Genomic DNA, 7,774 nt, shown 5'->3' with positions numbered 1-7,774 from the left:
TGGATGCAAACTAACAGGGAACTTTATTACATATTACATATTAGTCATGTTGTTGCTTTATTTGTATTTTTTTTTTTTTTACCTTTATTTAATTTATTGGACATGGAATTTTTTTTTACTTCTGAAAGCCATTCTTTTTTTTTTGGGGGGGGGGGGGGGGTTACATTCAAATAGTAATAAGTAGCAAAACATGCTGTTAAAAGATTGCGTGTCATTACACAGGCTTGTGTTTAAGGGGGATTCGTTTAATTCATGACTTTCTTCTGGTATTTGATTGAAGCAGGTTTTGACCCTACTATTTACTTGCTAATGAATGTTTTTATCAAAAAAGGGTGGTCTGAACGGCAGAAGCCGGGCTGCAGGGTTTGCGTAACGAAGAATCTTAATAAACTTTAGTTTTATGTTTAACAAAATAAAAATAATCTGTCTTTTTTGCTTCCCTTTTTTATAGTAGCACAAGTCAGGATGGCATCTACAGTACGAGAATCATCTTCCTCCTCTTTATTTCTAAGTTTCATTATTTTTCTGGAGTCATTTAGGGTTCATTCAGAGAAATATCAATATGAAGTCAAATAAATCGTATTTGAACATGGGGTATGTCAGCATCTTAGTGATTTGAAGCATTTATGTTAAACGTGCAACATGTAAGAAAATGTTGCATGTGTGTGTGTGTGTGTGTGTGTGAGAGAGAGAGAGAGAGAGAGAGAGAGAGAGAGAGAGACTTGGCATTATTTGAAAGTATGCGTTGTGTCATGGACACGTTGCAAGTTCAGAGCCTGATGAGAAGCGTTCATACAGTATTGTGTGCTGTCTTTGATTAGTCTTTGATTGTCAGTCTTATGGACCGAAGAATAATGTTCTTCACATGAGGAAGGTCTAATCGAACCTCAGCAGAACACAGGGATCAGTTGAGGGCTAAAGATCACTCTCGAAGGGTCTTATAAAGGGTCTACTTTCCAGACATGTTCAACCTACGTGGCACAAATAATAAGATATGATGATTTATTTTATTTATCTTTATTCCCATTCACATCAGATTATTTGCTGTCTTAATCTGGACTATTTGGGATGTAACTACATTGGACATAGGCACAGTGATAAAGAAGCAAAGCTGTGGCTGATTTTTTTTTTGGCCCAGACTGTTTTGGCGGGTCAGAGGGCTGATTATTTTCAGGCATGTCATGAACACATCATCAGCTGTGTTTGAGAAGGTTGTGGGTCAGATACATTTGCAGGTGTAGTGAACGTTAATGAGGTGGACCGAGAACATTGGTCGGCCGATCGATGTACAAGCTACGCAAAAAGACGGGTGATAGAACAGTGGTTTTAGTGTCGTATTGGTTTGAATTATAAGGCTTCAACTTTTCTGATGAAGGGGAATCCAGAGGAAGTACAGCATGAAATTAGTAGGGCATTAAAAACTTCATGTAATACTTCAAAACTGAGAAATTATTCATGCAACTGCTTATATGTGTAATGTTGTGTAGACAGACAGACAGACAGACAGACAGACAGACAGATTGATAGATAGATAGAACATTAACGTACGTGTATATACTGTAGATAGATGGTTATATATCTTACATATAACGTAGTAAAGCAATAAATCCACACAGTTGCTCAAACTAGTGTGAAGATTAGCATCAGAAATTATTTGTGTTTAATTGAATTAATCAGGGGGGCACGGTGGCTTAGTGGTTAGCACGTTCGCCTCACACCTCCAGGGTCGGGGTTCGATTCCCGCCTCCGCCTTGTGTGTGTGGAGTTTGCATGTTCTCCCCGTGCCTCGGGGGTTTCCTCCGGGTACTCCGGTTTCCTCCCCCGGTCCAAAGGCATGCATGGTAGGTTGATTGGCATCTCTGGAAAATTGTCCGTAGTGTGAGTGTGTGAGTGAATGAGAGTGTGTGTGTGCCCTGTGATGGGTTGGCACTCCGTCCAGGGTGTATCCTGCCTCGATGCCCGATGACGCCTGAGATAGGCACAGGCTCCCCGTGACCCGAGTAGTTCGGATAAGCGGAAGAAAAAGAATGAATGAATGAATGAATTAATCAGCTTAAGCAATAAAAAAGATACTTGGTAGACATTCACAGTGGTTACACGACATAGTGTAAGAACCTAATGTGACATAATCCTAAATATCTGAGAAACAAAAGAGGAAGGAAGTAAAGCATCATGGAGAACTATTTTAAATACGTCAGCCATGTGACCTGAGGTGTGATTGTAGATCTGAAAAAGTGAAGAACTCGGAGAACTCGCGGCATCTTTCTCAGCATATCATAAAGGTCAGAAATGGCACAGCACCCCTGGAGCAGATTGGGTTAGGGGCCGTGCTCAAGGGCCCCGCGATGGCAGGTGGCAGCTTGGCAGTGCTGGGGCTTGAATCCCAATCGTCATCCCAGAATGTTAACCACTTGACCCACAACATACAAGAAACAATACAGAAGCTATAGAGCAAGTCTACAATATAAATATAGTAGAATCTGGCAATAAATGTTTTGTTAGAGTATTGAATGTAAGACACATTCACGGTGTTATATTCGTATGAACACAGTATTTTATTACAGACCTGACTCTTTATAGCATGGTAGATTTAGCAGTGGTGATCAGTACAGTATGTACAAGCTGTAAACTCACTGTAAAACTCCAGATCGATCTACATTATAATTCTCATTTATACAGTAATGAAGAGTTTACTTGCATCATTTAGCACGCATGTTTCATGCTCAGAACCGAAAGCCCTCAAGCAACAACACATACAGGGTTTTCTCCCTGCGCAGTGTGTCCAGATTCCAGACTGGTTCTGGTTTCCATTTTGAATTCCACAAGGAGAAAAGATTTTCATGGATTTCATTTTGGCTATTTATTTTCACCTGGCTCTGAGAGAAAACCTGGTTCTCTGTTAACAAGCGAAATCATGTTTCTGTGTAGCGTTGAGAATCCTTCAGAAATGTTTACAAGCTTCAGGACAAGAACTCACCTTAAGGAACTTAGATAGATAGATAGATAGATAGATAGAACTCTCAGATTTGAATTCTCAGAGAGTGTTAAGCTTGTATATTGTTGTAGCATGAGCGGCAAATATATTTATCTCGGTTATACAACTGAGCATTAAGGGCCTTTCTCAGGGGCCCAGAAGTTGGAGCTTGGTGGCTCTGGGATCTGAACTCACAACCTTTCACTCAGTTGTCCGGGGCCTTAACCACTAAGCTACCACTTCTCTATCTTCTCACGTTCACTTCCATGTCTCTTCTCATATCCCAACTTCCTAGAAACATGGGGTCAGGGCACAGGGTGAGATATACTGTAATACAGCACCACTGGAGCAGAGACACATGTGGTGCTGGGGTTTAAACCCCCATCCTTCTAAAGAACAACCCACAAATTGGGTATTTAGAGAGTAGGATAATGCAGAGAGGAACCAGTCTTTTATGGAAGCTAGGAACAAAACACAAGACATAGACACACTGGGCTGAGGGAGCCAGCTTGGGACATTTAATCTTAGTCTCATGACAAATAAAGAGATAAGTTTTTCAGGTAGTAGTTTATTGGTAGTGTAAGTTAACAAGTAAGCTTTGTGAAGCGTTCTGACCCAAACAGTTTAAAAAGTTTCCAAAGAACAAACGCATTACATTCCCCTGGTTTAATTCTGTCTAGCTTAAATCCGGCTTTCCCAAAACCATTCTTCTTCTTTGATGTGTATTATTGTGTAAATGAAAGTTCTGTGGTGGAAGAACACAGCTACTACTGTTCGCTAACATGCAACAACTTTTTCAAAAGGACTTTAATAAAATCGCTCTGGACAGATAAAATTACTGCATTTATATTTCTAAAAGTGAACACGTTTACCAAATCGAGAGATATCACCAGGTGTGTTAGTGCTAGAGCTAGCATTGTGTTAAAAATCGTGCTGCGCAGTCCAAGACGAGTCGGCTACAGAATTAGATGGAGACAAGACTGAAATTAAAAACTGCCCTCAAATTAGCAGAGTTCATTCTGATTTGTGTAGTTTTAAAAGGAGTTAAAAAAAAAATCAGGAGGTTATATCATTAACTGCCCTGTCTGCTGCCCCTCCCCCACTCATAAACAAAATGTTCATGGGGCAGTAAGATTTGTTCCCTAGTAGGTCTCTGCTAGTGCATCCCATTACAGTTTACCTTTTTTTTAAACTATATAATGACAATATAAAATTTCAGAATAAAAATAACAAAGTTTATATTTAGAATTGGGGGACACGGTGGCTTAGTGGTTAGCACGCTCGCCTCACACCTCCAGGGTTTGGGGGTCCGATTCCCACCTCTGCCTTGTGTGTGTGGAGTTTGCATGTTCTCCCCGTGCCTCGGGGGTTTCCTCCGGGTACTCCGGTTTCCTCCCCCGGTCCAAAGACATGCATGGTAGGTTGATTGGCGTCTCTGGGAAATTGTCCATAGTGTGTGATTGTGTGAGTGAATGAGAGTGTGTGTGTGTGCCCTGTGATGGGTTGGCATTCCATCCAGGGTGTGTCCTGCCTTGATGCCCGATGACGCCTGAGATACCGCACAGGCTCCCCGTGACCCGAGTAGTTCGGATAAGCGGTAGAAAATGAATGAATGAATTAATGAATATTTAGAATTTAGATTTTTTCTTAATGAGCAAGCCAGAGTCAACTCTCTGAGACAATGTTAGGTAGAAACCTTGAGAGGAACTGATCTCAGAAGGGAACCTCATCCTCATCTTGGTGATTATAATAAAAATTTCCCTTTAGGAAAAAAAAAGAGCATTGATTAGTTCATTTTTACCGCTGTTATGACAGTAAAACAGTGAGGATAAAGCATCAGTTACTTCCCTCAGTACATTTTCACATTCAGGGTTTTGTCTCACTGCAGGAAGTGGAAATGTGGAAATACAGTAAAGACTTGCCCGGGTTTAAATAGAACTTGCAATTTTCTGTGCTTTTTGTCCGTGCAGGAGCGGCAGTAATGTGGGGCTTTGTGGTTTGTGTCTGGGTGAGTTCAGACTGGTGGTTTGGGTGGACACTTGTTGGACCAGTGCACCATGAGAAAGACAAGCGCACTGGTGTTTTAGGGACGGGGCCCCTGAATACTGTTACCCAGCCATGACAATACACAAATCATACGGAAGTGGGATTATGGGTATTATAGTGAAATATTATCAAAAGCAATTGGTTATAGCTGTCAAAATATCATTCATTCATTCATTCATTCATTCATTCATTCATTCATTCATTCATTCTCTACCGCTTACCCGAACTTCTCGGGTCACGGGGAGCCTGTGCCTGTCTCAGGCGTCATTGGGCATCGAGGCAAGACACACCCTGGATGGAATGCCAACCCATCACAGGGCACACACTCTCATTCACTCACACACTACGGACAATTTTCCAGAGTTGCCAGTCAACCTACCATGCATGTCTTTGGACCGGGGGAGGAAACCGGAGTACCCGGAAGAAACCCCCGAGGCACGAGGAGAACATGCAAACTCCACACACACAAGGCGAAGGCGGGAATTGAACCCCCAACCCTGGAGGTGTGAGGCAAACGTGCTAACCACTAAGCCACCGTGTCCCCCTTATAATAATAATAATAATAATAATAATAATAATAATAATAATAATAATAATAATAATAATGCTCTACAAGTGTGGTGCCTTTCTATGGTGGTGCAGTAGGTTGAGTTGCCACTCCACCTCGTGTGTCTATGTGGCTTTTCTTTCCTCCTAAAAACACGGTGGCTTAAGTGTTATAAACTGCCTCTAGGTGTAAATGAGTGCGGTTGTGTGCAAGGGACTGGCATCCCAATAAAGCTTAGGCAGGAGGAGGCCCCTGATTCACTCCCACCCTGACCATGATAAAGCAATTACAGATAATGACTCATTTTCATCGATTGGATTCCATCAAAAAAGACTACGATGTATCTAGCATTCCATCCTGTCTTATCCTTCTAAGTTTAGAACTTGTTAAAAACCTCAGGTGTAATCTCTGCCACATAACCTCTTCCCGTCTCTCTCAGCAGTGTCCTGGTTTTATCTCAGTTGTACCAGATGACTAGGTGCGGCTCTTGCTCTGTTTTATGAGACTCTCTTTCAAATCCAGCAGCTGCACTGGTACCTACAATTAGAGAAGCCTGAAACTCCCCCATTTTCCAATCCTGAAAGACGTAGAATTACATAGAAAGTGGTGAGTTTCATCACAGACAGCAACAAACAAGATATTTTTCTAGCTTGGAACGACGTGTCAGGATGGGCATGCTACAAGCTAACGTGTTCTGTATTACACACCTGGTGACCAGACAAAACTTAGATGAAATATTAATACCATACGAGCTTTAAGTGTTTCCATCCCATTTCTCAGGGTACTCTGTTTTACAGGATATTTTGATTCCATGAAATTGGAAAGTATTTTGTTTGCGCTTATGTTTTGACGTGCTCAGACTTTGAGGATTAGTAAAAAGTGTCAAGAAAGTCACGGTCTTTCCAAAACCTTCAATTTAGACAGTGGTAGACTTCCAAACTATTTTTCCGTTTCTAAAAGTATTGCATTCGTTTCTAACCTATTATACACGGCAGATTTGGATTTATTTATACATAATATGTATTTAACTGACTTGGTGTTAACTACCTGTAGAATGAACTGGGTTGAGAAAAATGCAAGCACTCCTCCTACCTGATACGGTAAGTGCAGTGATTATGTTGGCCTGAAGCTTTGAAAATTGAACATTCTTTCTGACCCCCCCAATCCCCCCCCCCTCCCCCCCGACCCCACCCCGGTGCTAGGCTTCTACCTCTTGGGTGTGTCTGTTAGGCAAATCTAGTTTATTCTTAGCAGGACTAGATCTTATAATGCTTTAACATTAACATGCAAATAAGCAAGTAATAAGCAGTAATAAACCACACAATTCATGACTTTTAAATGTGCATGAACAGAACATCAGTATTATAGATTGCGAGCACGAGATCGAGAAGCCTTTTTGCTGCCTCTTGTGCCATCGTGTCTGAGTTTTCATCGTCACACGTGGCAGACGTGATGATGTAGCATTGTTGCCACTGGGTTTTGACGTAGTTTACTTCACAGTTGAGTCACAAGGTCTGCACTATTTTTGCTAATAGATTCGAGTTAGATTCTTCTGAGCACCGTTGAAAACATTTCATGTTTGTGGTAAAAGCTGCAAGGATTCTTCACTCCCTGAGCATCTGGTGCTTCTTGCGTGTTCCTACTTGCAGATCTGGGAGAGAAGGCTCGCGTTGTTGCTGAAGAAATCCATGCCAAACCCCCCAAGCTTTTGCTTTGTCCTTCCCCCTTTTTATTTTCTTCCTTTCTACTTCCCTCCTTGCTCTTGGGATTCTATCAATCACCATATGGCTCCTTTATCTCTGCAAGGCTCGACTTATATACTAAAGGACTATACTCAAGTAACTAAACTAACAAATGGCCATGTAGAAATTCCCTGATAATAATTCCATACAATTAAATCAGTTGAATCAGTGAACGGTTTTGTAAACCGTTAGTTGCAGGCATTCAGCTTGATGTGTGATTTTAAAGAGCTTGTTTGGTATTTGCCAAAAAATAAGGGGAAAAAGTTTAACCTTGAGCTCTGCAGTCTGTCTGAAAATGTTCCTCAGTGAAGTAAGTACAAAAGTCTGTGCCTGACTAATGCTTTCCTGACATCACTCCAGCTTTTCCTGCATGAATGTTTGACTTAACACAGTAAACGGTATTCCAGCACTTTGCTCTAGGTTTTCCTGTAGATTCCTGCAAGATGCTCCTGCAGCAGTATTATT

This window comes from Tachysurus fulvidraco, chromosome 8 (genome assembly GCF_022655615.1).
Source record: "Tachysurus fulvidraco isolate hzauxx_2018 chromosome 8, HZAU_PFXX_2.0, whole genome shotgun sequence".
Classification (NCBI taxonomy): domain Eukaryota; kingdom Metazoa; phylum Chordata; class Actinopteri; order Siluriformes; family Bagridae; genus Tachysurus; species Tachysurus fulvidraco.
The sequence above is the reverse complement of the archived record's forward strand: the minus strand, read 5'-3'. Positions refer to the sequence as shown.